This window comes from Pristiophorus japonicus, unplaced genomic scaffold (assembly GCF_044704955.1).
Source record: "Pristiophorus japonicus isolate sPriJap1 unplaced genomic scaffold, sPriJap1.hap1 HAP1_SCAFFOLD_252, whole genome shotgun sequence".
NCBI classification, from domain to species: domain Eukaryota; kingdom Metazoa; phylum Chordata; class Chondrichthyes; family Pristiophoridae; genus Pristiophorus; species Pristiophorus japonicus.
Genome location: NW_027252252.1, coordinates 225,466 through 248,312, shown reverse-complemented (window position 1 = coordinate 248,312; position 22,847 = coordinate 225,466). Strand labels below are relative to the sequence as shown.

Here is a 22,847-nt window from a genome sequence, read left to right as displayed (position 1 = left end):
ACATATAACATTTCCTGAAACATAATCATTTTATGTCGATTCTGCTTAATGTCATTTTTCGGTGCAGTTGATTTATACCTTGCAGCAAACGATGTAGCCTTGCGTCCATGGCAGATTTGTATTATTGGTTGTAAGTATGTATTGTGTTGGGGTCAGCAGAACAGGTCCAGTGGAATAAAAACTTAGGAAATAGGAGCAGGAGACGGCCATTTGGCTCCTGGGAGTCTGATCTGCCATTTTATATCATGGCTGATCTGATCTCGGGCTCAGCTCCACTTCACTACTCGGGGCCCATAACCCTTCGCTCCCTTATCGTACAAATATCTGTCTATCTCCATCTTAAAGATATTCAATAACGCAGCCTTCACAGCTCTCTGCGGCAGATAATTCCACAGATCTTCCACCCTCTGAAAGAAAAAATGTGTTTTAATGGGTGACTCCATATTCTTAAACTATCCGCCCTAGTTCTACATTCCCCCACTCGATGAAACATCCTATCAGCATCTACGTTACCGAGTTCCCTCAATATCGTATTTATTTCAATAAGATCACCTCGCTTTCTTATAAACTCCAATGAGAATAGACCCAACCTGCTCAACTTTCATCATAAGTCAACCCCTTTATCTGAGGAATCAACCCAGTGAACCTTGTATAATGTGAACAAAACTGCACGCAGTACTCTATGTGTGGTTTCACCAATACCCGGTACAGTTGTAACAGGACTCCTCTGCTTTTATACTCCACCCCGCTTGCAATAAAGTACAACATTCCTGATTACTTGCTCTTCTGCATACTATTGTTTTCTGTTTCATGCACAAGGACCCTCAGGTCCCTATTTACTTCAGAATCTTGTAATCTCTCTACATTTAAATCATAATTTGCTTTGTTATTTTTTCTGACAAAGTGGATAACTTCACAATTTTCCTGATTATACTCCATCTGCGAAATGTTTATCCATTCATTTAGACTGTCTATATCCCTTTGTAGATTCCTTGTTTCCTTCTCAGAATTTGCTTTCCCACCCATCTGTGTTTCATCAGCAAACTTGGCTACATCACACTCTTTCCCTTCATCCAAGTCATTGAAGTAGATTGTAAATAGTTGAGGCCCCAGCACCGATCCCTGTGGCACCTCACTAGTCACTATTTGCAAGCGGATAATGACCCATTTATCCAGACTCTCTGTTTCTGTTATGTAGCCAATCTTCTATGCATGCTAATATTTTAACCCAACCACGTAAGGTATTATCATTTGCAGTACCGCTTTACTTGGCATCTTATCTCATGCCTTATGTAAATCCAAATATACCACAACCACTGGTCCCCTTGAACAACCTGCTCGTTACATCCTCAAAGAGCCACAGAAAATATGTCAAACATGATTGCCCTTTCATAAAACCATGCCGTCCATTTTTAACTGCATTATTATTTTGCAACCATCCTGTACTGCTTCCTTTATAATGAATTCCATCATTTTCCCAACGGCAGATGTTAGGCTATCTCGTCTACAATTTTCTGCTATCTGCATCTTTCCTTTTTATATCGGGGCCTAACATTTGCAGTTTTCCAATTCGCTGGGATCTCTCCAGAATCCAGTGAATTTTGGTAGATTGCTAACAATGTCTCTGCAGCCTCTTGTTTTAAGACTCGAGGCTGCAGACCATCAGGTCCAATAGACATGGCCACCTTTAGATCCATTATTTTACCGAGCACTGTTTCTTTTGTAATAGTGAATGTATTAATTTTCCCTCAATATAGCCCCTTAATTATCTATTATTGGGATATTTTTAGTGTCTTCCGACGTGAAGACCGATAGAGAATATCTGTTAAAAGTCTCTCCCATTTCCCTGCACCACATTATTTATTCCCCAGTCTCATCCTCTGAGGTACTTTACCAACCCTCTGCATTTTTGTATACCTGTAGAAACTCTTACTCTTTGCTTTTATATTTCTTGCTAATTTACATTCATACTCTCTTTATTTTTTTAGTCGTCCTTGCAGCTTTTTTAAATACTCTGACCTCCCACTAATCTTGCCTACATTGTATGCCATTGTTTTCAATTTGATACCATCCTTTACTTCCTTAGTTAGCCACGGTTGTGTCTGGCTTCTCTTAAAGTCTTTCCTTCTGACTGGAATATATTTTAGTGGAGAGCTAGGAAATATCTCCATAAATGTCCGCCTTTGCTCATCAACCTTCTTACACTTTAATCTATTTTCCCTATCAACTTTAGCCAACTCTGCAAAGCTTGGTAATCCACTTTATTTAAGATCATTCTGTTGAGAATCAATCCATTGTTCTCAAACGTTGCAGTAGTCCATGTAAAAAATTATATGATAGGAGTTAATTCATTACACAGTAATGTCCACCGGATTTTGAAGAGGGACACGTAAACTTCCATATTTATATCATTATTTAAAAAAAAACTCAATTAAAGTTCTGTTACAACAAACAATTACCTGTGATTGTTCTAAATACACTTCAGTGTCTCCATGTTAGATAAACATCTTTTTGTGAGTTGCTATTGTGTTAAATATAACGGTATTTTCGTCTGTTTCTTACTAAAGTAATTAACGGAATCTATTTTGTTATTTAGTGTATTGGGGTGGAGGATCTGTGTTAGATATCAATGAATTTCTGAGCGCTTCAAATGGTCAGTCGGGCCTCAATCTACCATCTCATTCCGTGGGAAACGGCAGATCGCCTGTTACATTCGGTTTCAACTTTTGCTTTAATTAACCATGTTTGTACTTAGAAAATGTGATATTCAGAAGATAACTACTCGTGTTACACTAGACTCTCTGATACATCCTGAGCTTCACATACGCTCTCTGATAGATCCCGAACGTTCGTTACTCACTCCAATACTCCTGAGTGTCTTTAATAAATCCAGAGGATGGCTTACTATTTCTGATACCTACTAAGCGTTGCTTACCCGCTTTGATAACGGCTGAGGTCCCTTCATTTCTCAAAAACCTTTTTACAGTCCGTAGCCCGTTCTGATATCTGCTGCGAACCCTCATAATCCCATGGATAATCCCATGATACAATTTCAGATACCCTTCAATTCCCACACAGCCTCTGAGCTCCCCTTGCCCTTACAATCCCCACTAAGAAAATCTAAGACTCCCTGATACTATGAGCAAAGTTTATTTTGAATCCCGCGGCGCAGGATAATATAAGCGGAAACGGCTGACTTTAAAGCTGGTGTGCAGGAACGTTAACTTTGATCTCGTGTTTGAGAAGAGCACAGAAACGTTTAACTTGGAGCTGCCCCCTTAAAGCAAGTTTTGTGTTGACTGGTAACGTTTCTGAGCTCTTCTCGAGCACAAAAGTAAAAACAAAAACTACTGGCAATATTCTGCAGCTCAGGCAGCATTGGTGGAGACATATTGCTTTTACGAGGACGTCACTGTCCACTTTGATATATACTTCACGTAGTTCATCTCTTACAATGTCAGCCTCTCCGTGCAAGCAACAGTTTGGGAGGAAATTAGGACTTTTCTATTTTCAGCAAATAGATTAAGGCAGCAAAATGGATTTGGGCAAGGAAGGAACTCAGATGCAGGAGTCCTGGATGTGTTAAAAAGAGCAAACAGATATATTATTAAATGCAAAAATGAAAGAATTGGAAACCATGCACAGTCGGTTAGCGATCAAACGCCTTAACCTCTCAATTACCTCGTCCTGTGAATACAGCTCAGAAAGCTCTTTAATTTCTTTCTTTCTCAATGCAAATCCCTGGACTCAAATGAAGCAACGAGCCAACTTACAATTATCCGTGACCAGCATTATATGAATTGCCTTTGGCATTGTCACGTGCACGAGCGGTCGAAGGCGCTGGATTTAGCCTCCAGTTCGTAAGCGGGACTGTGTTAGAATCCCACCACTGTCAGAGTTTGCTTTTCATTGCTCTTTTTAAACGAACTCAGGCGTTGCAATATTAAAATAAAAAACTAAAAAATACCGCAATTTAGTAAGGAATCTATTGAGACACATTCTTAATCACAAATTTCCCTTTTTAAAGTGGTGTCATGCGTGGCAATATTGATTTATTTCCGTTCCTGGGATGTGTGTATTCCTGACAAGGCCTGCCTTTATTGCCCATCCCTCATTGTCCTTGAGAAGCTGGTGGTGAGCCGCTCGAGGCTTCCTTGTCTGAAACTTCCAGGCAATCATAGAAACATAGAAACATAGAAACTAGGTGCAGGAGTAGGCCATTCAGCCTTTCTAGCCTGCACCGCCATTCAATGAGTTCATGGCTGAACATGCAACTTCAGTACCCGCTTCTTGCTTTCTCGCCATACCCCTTAATCCCCTTAGTAGTAAGGACTTCATCTAACTCCCTTTTGAATATATTTAGTGAATTGGCCTGAACTACTTTCTGTGGTTGTGAATTCTACAGGTTCACCACTCTCTGGGTGAAGAAATTTCTCCTCATCTCGGTACTAAATGGCTTACCCCTTATCCTTAGACTGTGACCCCTGGTTCTGGACTTCCCCAACATTGGGAACATTCTTCCTGCATGTAACCTGTAAAAACCCGTCAGAATTCTAAACGTTTCTATGAGGTGCAGAACAATTTTCGAATTAGGTCAGCCGTCCCAGCATGCCTTCTTGAAGTCAGTCAATATTCTAGATCTATTGCCAATTCTTTAGTTTCCTCAGAACCCGTCTTTAAATCTCCAAAATCCTTCCAGGGCGAGCGGATTGAAGAAAATAAACGATTTTGATAATTGATTTCACTAGCGGGAGAACCCGCTGTGAACAGGATTGAAGCTGCGCGGGAAAACCGAAGAGAGTTGAGTCCGAGAATCTCCAAGCAGTGCGAGAAATTATCCGCTTGTACTATCAGTTACCCTTAATAACTTGACAACTTCAATCAAATCACACCGTAATCTTACAAATTCAATGGCATACAACGCTGATTTTTGTAATCTCTCCTCGCAATTTCCTTTGAGCCCAGATTTAATTCTTCTGAAAGTACACTGCACGCACTCAAAGGTGAATATTTCTTTCTTGCATTATAAATACTAAACAGAAACAATACAAATATAAAGCTGTACTACGGCGAAAAATAATTGGAATGTGCATAATTTACAGAGCCACAACAGATGCGATGGGTGAACAGCCTCATTTTGCGCTGAATAATTCGATTATTCTATGTCTTTTTGTTTATAAGACAAGTGAAACAGACAGCTGTATGATGGGAGCACTGATCGCGCACAGCACCTGCACGTGTTTTTCATTGCACGATCGGTTACAGTGCAGTATTTATATGATAGTACCTGCGCGTGAAATGTCGCACCTCTAAAAGCCAAAGGTTTTACTTGTGACATTAGCAGCGGAGTTGAAGGTATAGTTGTTGGGTTCTCAAACTTTATCCACTTATTAGCATTTCCATGTGAGCACTTCGCTTTCCACAGGTCCACAATGTTCAAAGTGCCGGTGAGAGTTTTACAGCAGCGGTTTAGAATTACAGATTTATAGGAGGGAACGGGGCCGTTACCATTCATAAATCAGTAACTCTGATGTTAAGTAAAATGTCCAGAAACAGACTCGAATTCAACGCACTGACAATGCATTTGGCACAAAGTAGAAGATGTGTAAACTCACGGATTATCTATACATGCTTCCCACAGGGTGGATAAAGTGGAATTAATGGATGTTGACTTCCAGAAGGCATTTGACAAGGTGTCACATAAAAGGTTACTGCACAAGGCAAAAGTTCATGGGATTGGGGGTAATATATTAGCAAGGATAAACGATTGGCTAACGAACAGAAAACAGAGAGTCGAGATAAATGGTTAATTCTCGGGTTGGCAATCAGTAACTAGTTGGGTGCCGCAGGGATCAGTGCTGGGACCCCAACTATTAACAATCTATAATAATGATTGGAAGAAGGGACCGAGTGTAATGTAGCCAAGTTTGTTGGCGATACAAAGATAGGAGGAAAAGCAATGTGTGAGAAGGATACAAAAAATCTGCAAAAAGACATAGATAGGCTAATTGCGTGGGCAAAAATTTGGAGTATAATGTTGGAAAGCGTGACGTCATTCACGTTGGCAGAAAAAAATCAAAGAGCAAGTTATTAATTAAAAGTAGCTGCAGGACAGCAGGACCTAGGGGTACTTGTGCATGAAACACAAAAGAATGGTATGCAGGTACAGCAAGTGATCAGGAAGGCCAATGCAATCTTGGCCTTTATTGCAAATGGGATGGAGTATAAAAGCAGGGAAATCTTGCTACAGTTATACAGGGTTTTGGTGAAGCCACACCTGGAATACTGCGTCTAGTTTTGGTTTCCATATTTATGAAAGATATACTTGCTTTGGAGGCAGTTCAGAGAAGGTTCACTAGGTTGATTCCGGAAATGAGGGGGTTGACTTGTGCGGAAAGGTTGAGGAGGTTTGGCTTCTAATCATTGGAATTCAGAAGAATGAGAGGTGGACTTATTGAAACGTATAAGATTATGAGGGGGCTTGATAAGGTGGATGCAGAGAGGATGTTTCCACTGAAAGGGGAGACAAGAGTTAGGGGGCAAATTCTTAGAATAAGCGGCCGCACATTTAAATACTGAAATGAGGAGGAATTTCATCTCTCAGAGGGTTGTACATCTGTGGAATGCGCTGCATCAGAGAGCTGTGGAAGCCGGGAAATTGAATCAATTTAAGACAGAGACAGATAGCTTCTTTACCAATAAGGGATTAAGGGACTATGCTGGTAGAGAAGTGGACCTGAGACCAAGATCAGATCAGCCATGATCGTATTACTTGGCAGAGCAGGCTCGAGCGGCCGTATGGCCTATTCCTGCTCTTATTTCTTATGTTCTTATATTCTTATCATATTCAACCCCAGCAAAGATTCCCCTGAACATCTTGCTGAGAATTTTGATAAAGGTTCATCACATATGTTCAACGTTTGCAACAGATCATTTAGAGGCGGTAAATGGAACTGTTTGACGGGAGCAAACCTGCTCATCAGACTCCCGCTGCCATTTACAGGATTGTCGGCGCTTTTTTGACTTGAACAATGAGGCTGATGTTGGAAATATTGCTGCAAGAAACACATTAAAACTGCTAAAGTGTTCGTGCTCGAGAGCGGCTCTGTGGCGCAATGGGTATCGCAATAACCATCTATAGCAAGCTATTCGATCGAAACATTCAAAGGTTGTCGGCTAAAATTTTATGATAGGTTTGATGTTTAGAACACTGGAAGTGAATGTGTGGAGCAAAACCTCATCTGTCTTCTCTCCGGCTGCACAGCTTCGAGAATCGAATGAAAGAAAGAGACATTAAATAACTAAACACTTCCGAAGCCCGGGATCTATACGTCTTCAATAAAATGCGCTTCCAACTGAATTATTCCAGCAATTCCCATTCGCTGAAGCACACTAACGAACGATTTGTGTGTGTGCTGTAAACGTTCCTCATCGAAACTTGAATAAGTAACGACACTGGTGGAACGCAAACCCACAACCTTTGAATGATTGTTTGATGTTTATCTCAATAGTTCAACGCGCTATCGCTTGTGACACAGCCAATTACAGATTGTGTTCCTGAGTTAGTGACTCTGTGCTTCATGTTAGTGAATGGAAGACTTGATATGGTTAGAAGGTATCTCTGCAAATCATTTAACCTCCATCTTTTTAACAACGCATAAATGAGAGAACCAGGCACATCGCTCCGAGAGTCGTCCTCTAAACGTTAAAAGATGCCAGTGTTTAATGTGAAGGGTTTCGATTTATTCGGACGGACATCTGGTGTAAAGGCCACTGCGACACAGATGTGATACGATCACGCAGTCTTATAATCTGGAGTCAGACGGAAACAATCCTATTGTGTCTCAAATATCCCCACATGATGAGATGCTTCCTCTACATGGTGGCACTTTCAGACATCGCTTCCTTAATTCTATCTTTGTGACACAATAAGATTTTCCAATCGCCGCCAGCGCCCGCGGGGAAAATTCAGTCCATGCGAAGCAGCATTCTCTGTCAGGGTCCATATGCCCCTCACTTCTGCCACCTGCTGCCAATGATCGGCAACTAACTCAACTGTAGAGATAGGGCGCAGAGAATCAGCAGAGAAAGAGGCATTCTCTCCAACTAAACATTAGAGGAACAGGATCTAGGGGACAGGTAATGCACTGGGGTGTGGAGTTCGGTCAGAGCTGCAAACAAATAGGTGAAAGATAGAGAGAAATATTTCCCGTAGTGGGAGGGTCCAATTCAATGGGAGATACATATAAAATTAGAGCTAACCCGTCCAGGGATGATGAAAGGAATCAATTTTGTCACCGAAGGTAGTGGAATTCTGGAACTTCCTCCCCTAAAAATCGGTTTATGCTGGGGGTCAATTGACAATTTCAAACCAGTGATTGATAGATTTTTGTTGGACTAGGTTATGAAGGTTTAAGGAATCATTGCACAGACCAGCCTTGATCGAATTAAATGTCCGGGCGAGCTTCACAGGCTGAATGGCCACCTCCTGTTTCTATTTTCTTATGATTGTAACAGGACAGACACAGAAACAGCTGCAAACATACGTTGCATTTTATTCACATTTAACAGTAAAATATCCATTCCATGCGCAATGATGCTGTGGTAAGGAAATAACTCCCCAAGTTGTTGTACGGCTTTGCTATGGCTCTCTGGCCTCTCTCTCCCCTTCCTCCCACACGCTGCATGTTTTTAACCTTTGTTTTAAATATGCTGCTGTGAGTTAGTGCATTCTGCAGTCTCACAACAATTTCTGCAAATATCGTTTCACTGCTTGACTACTATGTTTATTAGTTATGAATATCCTTGAGCTGGCAAGGTAGTGCTTCGGACATCGAATTAAAAGATGGCTTATTGGAAACACGTTGGGGTCATAATCTCGTTCGCACAGAACTGAATCTAAATCATTCAAGATGGAATATTGTATTTTCTGGATCACAATGAACAATATCTTGTTATAAACTTTGGCTCCTTAGTTCCCTAGTGTCAGAGGAGGAATTGTCTGCGTCGTTCATTTATTTCACTTCAGAGACAAACATAGGTATCCATTCAGAATTAACGCACGGATTGACACCGAGATAAATGCAGCGAGACATACGGACAGCATTGGCACACATAGCGGAATAGATAAGAGAGATGCTTAAATACAAAAGGGACTCAAACTCTAAATGGAAGTGACAGGTGGCTGATCGATATGAGTGACTGGAGGCGATAGATCAAAGGCATGGCTTGACTCCGTGGCTTAAATAGTCAAAGCGCCTATCTAGTAAACAAAAGATTCTCCGTTTGACTCCTAGCGGGGCTGGTACTTACTGTCTTCATGAGTCACAAAGGGTGAGTTTCTTCCCATGGAACAGAGCTGCAATCGTTTTAAACGTAACTGGAGTTGCCCTAGTTCCCATTCTGGATTAAGCCCCAGTTGGTGCGGGGCCTTGGTCGCATTCCAGCGCTGCTATAATTTCTGGCGGGGTTGAATTTGGCCTCGTCACAAAAACTACATATTTTCTGACCAGCGCCGTTTGTAACTTTGCTGCAGTCAAAAGACAGATGTGACAGCTGGTGTGTGGCGCCGTGATCGTATAGTGGTTAGTACTCTGTGTTGTGGCCGCAGTAACCTCGGTTCGAATCCGAGTCATGGCACATCTCGCTTCATATCTTTTATTCACGACAGTACCTTCTGACAAAACACAGCCAAACATCTATCCTCACTAAATGAAACAGATATTACGTTTTTAGCGGTATTAACATATTTACTCCTTCAAACCCACCTTTTCTCCCAGCTTTTTCTGCGTTCCACAATCAATAGCCCTCCTTTACTTTGCTCACAATTCTCCCCACAACATTTTTCTGGTGATGGCACTGGAGCGAGGACGAATGAATGAGGTGATTTACTTCAATGTCATGGTTGTTTAAATCACCGGGCGAAACTTGTTTTTCTCCGTTCTGAATCTGTCTCAAAACCGACGATTTCTGACATTCCCTCACCTGAAGTAACGGAAGGCATTTTGCTGACATAAGCTGATTGTACATTTTCAATATTGTCGATTTAGGTGCATGGGCAGGACAAGTGGCGAAGGCACGTTGTCGCAGGGGAATTCTGTTTGGATGCAAAAATCAATAAACGGGATGGCTGAGCGTGTTGCAGCCCTAGGTGGCAGACTTGATAACGCGATGGACTATGAATCTATTGTGTTCTGCACGCGTGGGTCCAGTCCCATCCTCGTCGGTAGTGTGTTCAATATTTGATGCATGTCGTTCTTTTGTCAATCACCTGAAAATTCTTGTCCATATTCACCTTTTTCCCTAGCTTGCTACACTCAGCTCATGTCATGTCTCAAATTATTAATATATACTTTCATGGGAAAATAAGGCAAGAGAATACAAAATAAATTGTAGGACACTAAGAAGTGTAGCGGAACAAATGGATCTTGGAGTGCAGGTCCACAGATCCCTGAACGTTGCAGGCCAGGTAGATAATGTGGTTGTTAAGGCATATGGACTGCTTGCTTTTATCAGCAGAGGCATAGTATTCAAGAGCAGGGGTGTTATGCTTGAACTGTATGCAACACTAATTAGGCCACCGCTAGAGTACAATGTCAGCACATTACAAGAAAGATGTAATTGCATTGGAGAGGATACAGAGGAGATTTACGAGAATGATGCCTGGACCGCTGAATTTGAGCTATGACGAAAGATTATATAGTCTGAGTTAGTTTTCTGTGGAACAGAGGAGGATGAGGAGAGACCATTTTCAGGCATAGACAATTATAAGTGGACAAGGTAGAGGTGTTATTTCCCTTAGCAGAGCAGTCCAGAAAGAGGAGGCATGGATTTATTGTAATTGGTAGGAGGCTGAGAGGTGATTTGTGGGGACAATTTTCACCCAGAGTGTTCTGTAGCACACCGCTGAAAGGATGGGCGAGGCAGATTCCCTGTCCACGTTTCAAAAAAGTACTTGGATTTGAACTTAAAGTGCCGTTAGCTACAAGAGTACGGAACAAGAGCTGGAGTGTGGGATGAGGCTATATAGCTCATGTTCGGCACATGTCGACATGATGGGCCGGAATGGCCTCCTTCCATACTAAGAAATGCAATGATTCGATGATATGCATTGGTGTGAAGACAATTGTGAACTTTTTCAGGGCCACTATTATGATGAAAATATGTTTCACGTAAAGATAAACATATATAGAATTACTGAACAGAAGCATTGCAAAGTGGGTCCGCACATAAGCAGGTAAACCAAATGCGCTTTCGATTACATCACATTAAATATTCGGTAATCACAACTGTAATCGCGCTCCATTGAAACAGACACAAACATGGAATGATCCCGGACTGAGAGCACATCCCTTTTACACAAACACAGAATGATCCTGGACTGAGAAAATATCCATTTTACACACGCACAGAATGATCCCGGACTGAGGGAATATCTCTTTTACCACACACACAGAATGATCCCGGACTGAGAGAATGTCCCTTTTACCACACACACAGAATGATCCCGGACTGAGAGCGCATCCCTTTTAAACAGACACAGCGTGATCCGGGACTGACAGCACACAGCTTTTTAAATTATAAAAAGTCCCTTATGCTCACGCTTCCGACTCTTTTTGGCAATATTATTAATCTCTTCCTTGAATCTAATACTATCTTTAATTTCTCTTAATAGACACGGTTGGAACATTTTAAGTTTTGTGTTATTATTTCTTCAACGAATGTACATTGTAGCGAATTATCACATTTTCTTGAAATGCTTGCCATCAAAAGTGAATTGGATAACATTTGATAGGAAACAATTGCAGGGCTATGTGGAAAGTATAGGGAGTGGTTCTAATTGGATAGCATTTTCACAAAGCCGGCTCAGTCATGATGGGACGAAAAGTCTCCTTCAGTTCTCTGTCATTTTCGGATACTCATCCTCTACCTCGGTGTGGTTCGCTTAGTCCTGTGGGAAACGGATAATAATGTTCTGCATGTGACTTCAGATTAATACATTTAGCAAAACATTGGGAACATTAATGGACTCAGAAACATTCAACAGCTCTTTAAACTCTCGGGCCAGTGGACGTGCTGAACAATTACCACTTGAGATAATTATGGGCTGCTCAAAACAACAGGAGATCAACAGGGCACTTGTATGAAAGTGCGGACGGGGGTTGAACCTGCACTTTCCGGTTTGCAGGGCACCTTCATCATCATTTGATAACGAAACCTCTCATCCACAGCACTGAAGCTATTTTTTCTGAAGCAACTTACTGGGGATGCTGTGAATAGGAAATATATACAGAAATTGCTGAACATATACAACAGGACAAAAAGCATTAATGAAGTGAGAAACAGAGATAATGTTTCACGTCGATGATATTTCATCAAAACTGTCAGAAGTTGGAGGTGTAACAGAGTTTAAGCAGGTACTTAAGCAGGGAAAGGTGGAGGGGAAGGAAGAACGAAAAGGAAGGCCTGTGACATGGTGGAAAGCAGAAATGAATTTATGACAAAAGCGAAAGGGCATAGTTATGGGACACTTCAAGAAAAAAATATGTGTCTAGAGAAAGGGTAAGAGAGACTCGCAGGATCATTACTAACAGCTATTGTCCGAAAAAATGGGAGCAGTGGTTAGAATCTGAAATTGTTAAATTCAACTTTGAGTCCGGAAGGCTGTAAAGTGCCGAATGGAAAGATGAGCTGCTGTTCCTCGAGCTAATGTTGAGTTTCATAGGAACAGTATAGGAGGACGGGACAGGTGACCGAAAGCTTGGGGTTCTTGTTGCGGACTGAAATGAGCTGCTCGCTAAAGTGCTCACCTAATATGTGTCTGGTCACCCCAGTGTAGAGGAGATTTCAGTCGATACAGAATACTAAGTTGAAAGAAGTACAAGTACGTCGTTGTTTCACCTATACTGGCCTGGACTGTGGGAAGGGAGTAGGAAATGGGCACGTGTTGCTTCTCCTGCGCTTGCACAGGAGGGTGCTGTGGGAAGGAAAGCGTTGTTGGTGATGATTGGATAGTGGACCAGGGCATGCCGGATAGACTGGTCTCTTTGGACTGCTGAAAAGAGAGGGGAGGGTAAGATATATTTAATGGTGGGACCACGTTGGATGTGTCAGCAATGGGGGAGGATGATCCTTTGAATGTGGCGGTTAGTGGGGTGAATGTTAAGCACAAGTGGAACTCTATCGTGGTTCTGCGAGGGAGGAGAAGAGATGAGAGCAGAAGTGCGGGAAATGGGCAGGACAAGGTCGAGGGTCACGTGCACTCGGGTCGTGGGTTTTTCTTGCTGGAGAAAAATTTAGCTACATATCGGTAGCACTGGTATTGACTTTGCCATCGCCAGGACACATACAATGGAGATGGAGAAACTGGGAGAATGGAATAGCGTCCTTACAGAAAGCGAGTAGAAAAAAGTGTATTTAAGGTAGATTTGGGAATCAGTGGGATTATTGTAGATACTGATCGACCGACTATCCCCAGCAATGGAGGCAGCGAAATCGAGGAGGGGAAGGGAAGAGTCGGAGATGGGCCATGTGAAGAGCAGGGAAGGGTGGGAAGTTAAAGCAATGTTGACTAAATTTCGAGTTCGCTGCGAAAGCTGGAAATGGCACAGATAAAATCATCAATGCACCAGAAAACGAGGTGATGGATGGGACCTGAGTAGGACTAGAACAAACAATGTTGCACATATACCATTGAAATACAGGCATATCTCGGCCGCATGCGGGATACCATAGCAACACATTTAATGTGGAGTAAATGTGTGGAGTCAAAGGAGAAGTTGTCCAATGACAGTTTAAATCAAGTTCCGACAGGCGGATGAATTGATGGTGGATGGGAAATGGTTGAGCGTCCGTTCAATGAAGAAGCGGAGGGGCCTCAAGCCTTTCTGGTGGGGAATGGATAACCAGAGGGACTGGACGACCATAGTGATAGGGAGAATGAGGGCCAGGAATCTGAAAATTAATTGATGTTTTTTTTTTCTACAGCAGCTTTCAATTCACTGGCATTATCAATGGATTGGTATTTGGTGTGGAATGCATTTGCTCAATTGTCGAAAATTACACTTTTTGCTTCAATCGTCAGGATGGCTGAGTGATTAATGTTTTGGACTGAAAATCAAATGTGCGAATGTCGGCTTGGGTTCGAGCTCCAGTACTAGCAGAAGTTGTCTATTATGATAACTTGTTAAAATATTATAATCATTGCAAAGGAAGTTTCTGTATTTATAATTTACAATTCCATGAAGCGTTCCTACATTTATGACAGGTGCTCTGCCGATTGACGGAAAATAAGAGCAGGGGTCGTTCAACCCTCGAGACGGTTCCGCCAGTTGGTGAGATAATGTTTGTCCAATATCTTAACTTCATCCATCTGCTTTGACACCAAATTAATTCCTACCATTATCTAGCAAAAATCTATCAATCTCAGATTTAAATTAGCAATTTAGTTGACAAATAAATCGGAGTTGGGATGAGGAGATTTCTGAATTCTTCACCAATTAGTTAAGATTTTGATTGCATTGCCTGAACAGTTGGTTGCTACAGATGCTACAGAGTACATAATAACATAAGAATTCGGGGCAGGAGTATTTGGCCCCTCGAGCCTGCTCCGCCATTGAATAAGATTATGAATGAACTAATCATGGACTCAGCTCCACTTCCCTGCCCGCTCCCCATATCCCCTTACTCCCTTATCGCTAAAAAATGTGTCGATTTCTGACTTAAATATATTCATTGGCCCAGCCTCCACAGCTCTCGAGGGAAGATAATTCCAGAGATTTACAACGATTGAGAAAAGAAGTTTCTCCTCATCTCAGTTTTAAATCTACTTTAACGACTGGGAAGAAAGGACCAAGTGTAACGTAGCCACATTTGCTGACGATATAAAGGTGGGATGAAAACCAATGTATCCGTATAATGTTGGAAAGTGTGAGGTCATGCACTTTGACAGAAAACACTTTGACAGCAAAGAGCAAGCTATTATTTCAATGGAGAAAAAATCCAACGTGCTGCAGTACAGCGGGAAATGTGGGTACTTGTGCATGAAACACAAAAGTTCAGTATGAATTTGCAGCAAATGATCAGGAAGGCCAGTGCAATCATGGCGTTTATTGCAAAGGAGATGGAGGATAACAGCAGGGAAGTCTTGCTACAGTTATATCGGGTATTGCGAGGCCACACCTGGAATACTGTGTATAGTTTTGGTTTCCATATTTATGAAAACGATATTTAAATGGAGGAAGTTCAAAGAAGGTTCACTAGGTTGATTCTGGAGATGAGGGGGTTGACTTATGAGGAAATATTAAGGAGTTTGGGCCTCTACTCACTGGAATTCAGAAGAATGAGAGGTGATCTTATCGAAACGTATAAGCTTATGAGGGGGCTTGACAAGGTGGATGCAGAGAAGAGGTTTCCATTGGTAGGGAAGACTCGAATTAGGGGGCATCATCTTAGATAAAGGGGCCCACTTTTTAAAACTGAGATGAGGAGGAATTTCTGCTCTCAGTGGGTTGTAAATATGTGGTCTTCGCTGCCTTAGAGAGCTATGTAAGCCGGGACATTGAATAAATTTAAGTCAGAGACAGTTTCTTAACCAATAACGGATTACCGGATAATGGGGAGCGGGCAGGGAAGTGGACCTGAGTCCATGATCCGATCAGCAATTATCGTATTAAATGGTGCTGCAGACTGGAGAGGCCGTATGTCCTATTCCTGCTCATATTTCGTATGTTCTTATGTTCTTATAAATGGGCGGTCCCTTATTCTAAGTCTATGTCCCCGAGTTTTAGTTTCCCCTATGAGTGCAAAATTCACTCTGAATCCACCTTGTCGAGCCCCTTCATTATCTTATTAGTTCCGACAAGATTACCTCTCATTCTTCTGAACTCCACTGTGGATAGTCCCAACCTACTCAAACTATCTTCATAAGTCAACTCTCCTCATTTCCGAAATCAACTGAGTCAACTTTCTCTGAACAATCTCCATTGCAAGTCTATCCTTCCTTAAATACGGAGACTAAAACTGTACGCAGTACTCCAGGTGTGGCCTCACAAATACCTTGCACAATTGTAGCAGGACTAATCTGCCTTTCTACTCTATCTCACTTGCAATAAACGCACATTCCATTTTCCTTTCTGATTAATTGCTGTACCTGCATTCTAATTTTTGTGTTTCATGCACAAGGACCCCCATCTGTCCTTGTACTGCAGCACTTTGCTAGTTTTCTCCATTTAAATTATAATTTGCTTTTCTATTATTTCTGTCAAAGAAGGTAACCTCACATTTTCCCACCTTATATTGCAATTGCCAAATTGTTGCCCATTCAATTAGCCTAACTATATATCTCTGCAGATTTGTTGTGTCCTCCTCAGAATTTACTTTCCTACCTACATTTGTACCATCAGCAAACTTAGCTCCATTACACTCGGTCCCTTCATCCAAGTCATTAATATAGACTGTCAATAGTTGAGGACCCAGCACCGATACCTGCATCACCCAACTAGTCACTGTTTACCAACTGGAAAATTACGCATTTATCCCGACGCTGTGTTTTCTGTTATTTAGCAAAGCCTCTATCTTTGTATTACTCCCAACCCCGTAAGCTGTTATCTTGTGCAGTAACCTCTGATGTGGCACCTTATCGAATGCCTTCTGGAAATCCAAATACACCACACCCATTGGTTCCCCCTTATCCACTCGTTACATCCTCAAAAACTCCAGCCATTTGTTAAACATGACTTCCTTTTCATAAAACCATGCTGATTCTGCTTGATTGAATCATGCTTTTCCAAGTGTCCCGCTACTGCTTCCTTAATAATGGACTCCAGCATTTTCGCAACGGCAGAGGTTAGGCTAACTGGTCTATAGTTCCCTGTGTTATGCTTGCCTCGTTTTTAAATAGGGTCGTTACATTTGCGGTTTTCCAATCCGCCCCAAATCCAGAAAATTTTGAGAAATTATAACGAATGCATCCACTATCTCTGCAGCCACTTCTCTTAAGTCCATAGGATGTAAACCATCAGGTCCATGGGATTTGTCCGCCTTTAGTCCAATTATTTTACTAGCACTACTTCGTTCTTGATAGTGATAGTATTCAGTTCATCACTGCCTACATCCGCTTGATTATCCACGATTGGATTGTTTTTAGTGTCATCTACTGTAAAGGCCAATACACAATATTTGTTTAACGTCTCTGCCATTTCCCTGATCTCCAATATTAATTCCCCAGTGTCATCCTCCAGGGGACCAACATTCATATTATACAATATTTTCATTTTTATGTATCTGTAGAAACTCTCACTATCTGTTGTTATATTTCGTGCTAGTTTACTTTCATAATCTATCTTCCCTCTTTGATCATGTTTTTAATCGTTCTCTGCTGGTTTAAAAAAAATCCCAATCCGCTGCTCTCGTCTCTCACTAGTCTTCGCCACATTGTATGCGTTTGATTTCAATTTGATACCCTCCGTTATTTCCTTAGTTAGACACGGATGGTTATCCCTTCTCTTACAGTCTTTCCTTCTCATTGGATACATTTTTGTTCCGAGTTTAAAAATATCTCCTTAAATGTCTGCGACTGCTCATGAACCATCCCACACTTTAGTCTATTTTCCCAATCTACTTTAGCCAACTTTGCTATCATACCTTTGTAGTCCCCTTTATTTAAGCTTAGGACACTGGTTGGAGAACCAAATTTCTCTCCCTCCAACTGCATGTCAAATTCAACCATATTATGATCACTCAGTCCTCTACAATCTTTTTCTATGAGATCATTTATTAATCCTGTCTCATTACACAGTACTCGATCTAAGATAGCATGCTCCCTGGTTGGGGTAGCATGTACTGTAGAAGTAAACTATCCCTTATACAATCGATGAACGTCTCCTCAAGGCTACCCTGACCAATTAGGTTTATCCAGTAAATATGAAAGTTAAAATCACCTATGATTATTGCCGTTCCTATTTTACAAGCCTCCATTATTTCTTGATTTAAACTCCGTCCAACCGTGTAGCCACTGTTAGGGGGCCTATACACTACGCCCACCAACGACGTTTTCCCGTTATTGTTCCTTATCTCCACCCAAACTGATTCAACCTCTTGATTCTCTGAACCTATATCGTTTGTCACCAACGCACTGATCCCATCTTTTATTAACAGTGTTACCACACCTCATTTTCCTTTTTGTCATTCCTTCTGAAATGTCAAATACCTCTGAATATTTAGTTTCCAGTCCTGGTCACCTTGCAACCCCCACGTCTCTGTAATGACTATCAGATCATACTCATTGGTATCTATTTGTGCCGTCAACCCATCTGTTTTGTTACAAATGCTACGTGCATTCAGACAAAAAGCCTTGAAATTTGATTTTTTACCCTTTTCTCCTGCTTGTTTCCTCTGTCCAACAAACTCACTTTCTACATTGTTGCTTTTTAATTCCAACACTACTCCCCTCCCTATTGAATCTATTTTCAGGTTCCCGTCCCCCTGCTAAACTAGGTTAAACCCTCCCCAACAGCACGAGCAACCACCGCCTCCCCCCCTCCCCACTCCCTGCTCCCCGCCACTCGAGTTTATTGGTCCCGGCTCTGTTGAGGTGCAATCCGTCCGGCTTGTACAGGTCTCAACTCTGCCAGAAGCGGACCCAATATCTCAGCAAACTAAAGCCCTCCCTCGTGTACTATCTCTCCAGCCATGCATTCACGTGCTCTATCCTCCTATTTCTGTACTCAAGAGTTCATGACACATGGAGTATTCTGGAGATTACTACCTTTCAGGTCCTGCTTTTTAATCTCTCTCGTAGCTCGCTAAACTCTGCCTACAGGAGCTCACCCGTCTTTCTACTCATGCCATTGATAACAGTATGGACAATAACCTCTGACTGATCACCCTCCTCCATCAGAATGTCCTGAGCCGCTCGGTGACGTCCTTAACCCTGGAACCAGGGAGGCAACATCCCATCCTGGAGTCACGTGTGCGGCTGCAGAAAGGCCTGTCTGCTACACTGACTATTGGATCCCCTCTCATTATAGCTCTGCCATTCATCTCCCTCCTCCCCTGTGCAGCTGAGCCACCTGTGCTGCCGTGGATTTGGATCTCGCTGCAATCACCAGATGCACTATCTCCACACCAGTACTCATAAGATAATACTGTTGACGAGCGAGATAGACTCGGGGGCTCGATCACTAACTGCCTAGTCCTCCTATTCTGTACATCCCTGTAGGGAGTAAGAATAAAACGGGGAATGTGGCTCGACCGTGGCTAACAAGGGAAATTAAGGATGGTGTTAAAACCAAGCAAGAGGCAAATAAATTGGCTAAAAAAAGTAACAAACCTGAGGAATGGGATAAATGTAGAATTCAACAGAGGAGGACTAAGGGTTTAATTAAGAAGGGGAAAGTAGAGTACGAGAGGAAGCTTGCAGGGAACAAAAAACTGACTGCAAAAGCTTCTATAAATATGTGAAGACAAAAAGATTAGTGAAGACAAACGTAGGTCCCTTGCAGTCGGATTCAGGTGAATTTATAATGGGGAACAAAGCAATGGCAGACCAATTGAACAAATACTTCGGTTCTGTCTTCACGAAGGAAGACACAAATAACCTTCCGAATGTACTCGGGGACAGTCAGTCTAGTGAGAAGGAGGAACTGAAGAATATACTTATTAGGCAGGAAATTGTTTTCGGGAAATTGATGGGATTGAAGGCCGATAAATCCCCCGGGCCTGATAGTCTGCATCCCAGAGTACTTAAGGAAGTGGCACTAGAAATAGTGGATGCATTGGTTATCATTTTCCAACAATCTATCGACTCTGGATCCGTTCCTATGAACTGGAGGATAGCAAATGTAACACCACTTTTTTAAAAAAAGGAGGGAGAGAGAAAACGGGTAATTAGAGATTGGTTCGCCTGACATCGGTAGTGGGGAAAATGTTGGAATCAATCATTAATGATGAAATAGCTACGCATTTGGAAAGCAGTGACAGGATCGGTCCAAGTCAGCATGGATTTATGAAAGGGACATCATGCTTGACGAATCTTCTGGAATTTTTTGAGATTGTAACAAGCAGAGTAGACAAAGGAGAACCAGTGGATGTGGTGTATTTTGATTTCCAAAATGCTTTTGACTAAGTCCCGCGCAAGAGATTGGTGTGCAAAATCAAAGCACATGGTATTCGGGGTAATGTACTGATTTGGATAGAGAACTGGTTGGCAGATAGGAAGCAGAGAGTCGGGATAAACGGTCCTTTTCAGAATGGCAGGCAGTGACTAGTGGAGTGCCGCAGGGCTCAGTGCTGGGACCCCGGCTCTTTTCAATATACGTTAACGATTTAGATGAAGGAATTGAGTGTAATATCTCCAAGTTTGCAGAAGACACTAAAATGCGTGGCTGTGAGGGCTGTGAGACGGACGGTACGAGGCTGCAGTGTGACTTGGACAGGTTAGGTGAGTGGTAAAATGCATGGCAGATGCAGTATAATGTGGATAAATGTGAGGTTATCCATTTTGGGGGCAAAAACACGAAGGCAGAATATTATCTGAATTGCAGCAGAGTAGGAAAAGGGGAGGTGCAATGAGCCCTGGGTGTCATGGTTCATCAGTCACTGAAGGTTGGCATGCAGGTGCAACAGGCTGTGATGAAGGCAAATGGTATGTTGGCCTTCATAGCTAGGGGATTTGAGTATACGAGCTGGGACGTCTTACTGCAGTTCTGCAGGGCCTTAGTGAGTCCTCACCGGGAATATTGTGTTCAGTTTTGTTCTCCTAGTCTGAGGAAGGACGTTCTTGCTATTGAGGCAGTGCAGCGAAGCTTCACCAGATTAATTACAGTGATGGCTGGACTGTCATATGTAGAGAAACTGGATCAACTGGACTTTCATTCAATGGAGTTTAGAAGGATGAGAGGGGTTCTCATAGAAACATAGAAGATTCTGACGGGACTGGACAGGTTAAATGCGGGAAGAATGTTCCCGATATTGGGGAAGTCCAGAACCAGGGGACATTGTCTTAGGATAAGGGGAAGGCCATATAGGACTGAGATGAGCTGAAACTTCTTCACTCAGCGAGTTGTTAACCTGTGGAATTTTCTGCCGCAGAGAATTGTTGATGCCAGTTCTTTGGATATATTCAAGAGGGAGTTAGATGTGGCGCTTACGGCTAAGGGCATCAAAAGGTATGGAGCGTATGCAGGAAAGAGGTAATGAGAGAATAATCAGCCATGATCTTATTGAACGGCGGTGCAGGCTCGAAGGGCGGAATGGCCTACTCCTGCACGTATTTTCTATGTTTCTATGTTTCGATGTCTTCTGATCAACCACTCCCACTCTACGTGCACACTCCTAAGCTGCGGGGTGACCAACTCTAGAAGGGAATTGGGTAAATAGTTGATGGCAAACAGTTTTCAGTGCTCTGGGGAAAGTGTGTCATTGTATCCTTCTGTGATGCTCCAATCGGCTCTCTCAGTGAGATTGTGTTTTCACCTGTAAACCTCAGTTCAGGGTTTTAATTCTCGGCCGTGCCCTCAGGGATTTTCCCACATGAAATGTACTGTTTCACTTTTTCTCTCTCTATGATTCATTCTATTTCTCTCTGTCTCTGACTTTTTTTCCATGTGTCAGTCTCGCTGTATGTCGAACTCAGTTGCAGTCAATTTCTGTAAGCTTTTCTCATTGGGGATTTGTTTATCCGTCCAAATAATACTTTCTCTCTGTCACTCTCTCCATCAATCCCCACATCAATTTACTCCATAGCTTATGTGTTATCGCTTTAAGCGCTGGTTCAATCTGAGCATGCAGATGCTGGGTGGTTGACGTGGATTTTAACATTATTCATTCAAAGATGTTCAGTGTTGACCGGAAGATTAAATGCTCGGTGGGTTAAAGCAAGGGGGTTTGTTGTCTAATTACGGACAATCAGTTCAATACATTATTTGCAGAAGTGCTGTGCTTTATCGGTTCAGCTTTTCACCGTCCACAGGTAAACACAAGGTATATATGCCCGCACGTTTGCAGAGTATGCAGACGTGTAATTTGCTTAGCGCTGAAAATTAAATTTTGAGTCTGCAAGCGATTTGCCGAATTTTCAAGCACATGACCAAGATGGCCGAGTTGTTAAGGCGTTGGAATTAAAATCCAACTGATGTGTGTCTGCGTGGGTTCCAACGTTGGTAAATGTTCAACCAACTGGTTTGACAATTAGATAATGCGTGTTTGTTATGAAAGCGTGGAAGCGGTCCATAATCTCTGCACATAATATATTTATAATTCACCCTTCAAGACAACGTTTCTTTAATTATAATAGTTGATCTGCCAATTGACTGAACATAGGAACAGGATGACGCCATTCTGCCCCTTGTGCCTTTTCGACATTCCGTTAATTCTTGACTGAGCTCTGTCTTAACTCCATCCATCTGCATTGCTCCACATCATTATAACCAGTGTCTAGCAAAAACTATCGACCTAAAATTAACATTTTTAATTGAGCTAGCATATCCTGTTTTGCAGAAGATAAATCCACCACCCTTTGCGTAAAGAAGATTTTCCTAACTTCTCTGCCAAATGGCCTGTCTCTGATTTAAACATTATGTCCCCTTGTCGTAAACTCCCCCACAAACGGTGAAAAAAGCTTTATCTCTATCTATCTTTTCAATTCGTTTCAAAACCTTAAAACCTCATTGAAATCCACCACTTAACCTTCTATATTCCAGGGGGTACAGGTCTAGTTTATGTAATCTCTCCTCATAATTTAACTCGTGGCACCCTGGTAACATTCTGGTGAACATGAACTGTACACCTTCCACATCCAACCTATCATTTCTAAGGGGCCGTGTCCATAAGGGGACTAGATATAATGG

General features: G+C 42.1%; 1 non-coding gene and 1 pseudogene across 1 annotated transcript; both read left to right on the top strand.

The window, feature by feature from the left end:
- Positions 1–22,847, top strand: part of LOC139247028 (uncharacterized) — a 143,866-nt pseudogene that overhangs the window by 88,365 nt on the left and 32,654 nt on the right.
- Positions 9,568–9,639, top strand: trnah-gug (transfer RNA histidin (anticodon GUG)). The gene has a single exon. It is a non-coding gene; the product is annotated as a tRNA-His (tRNA).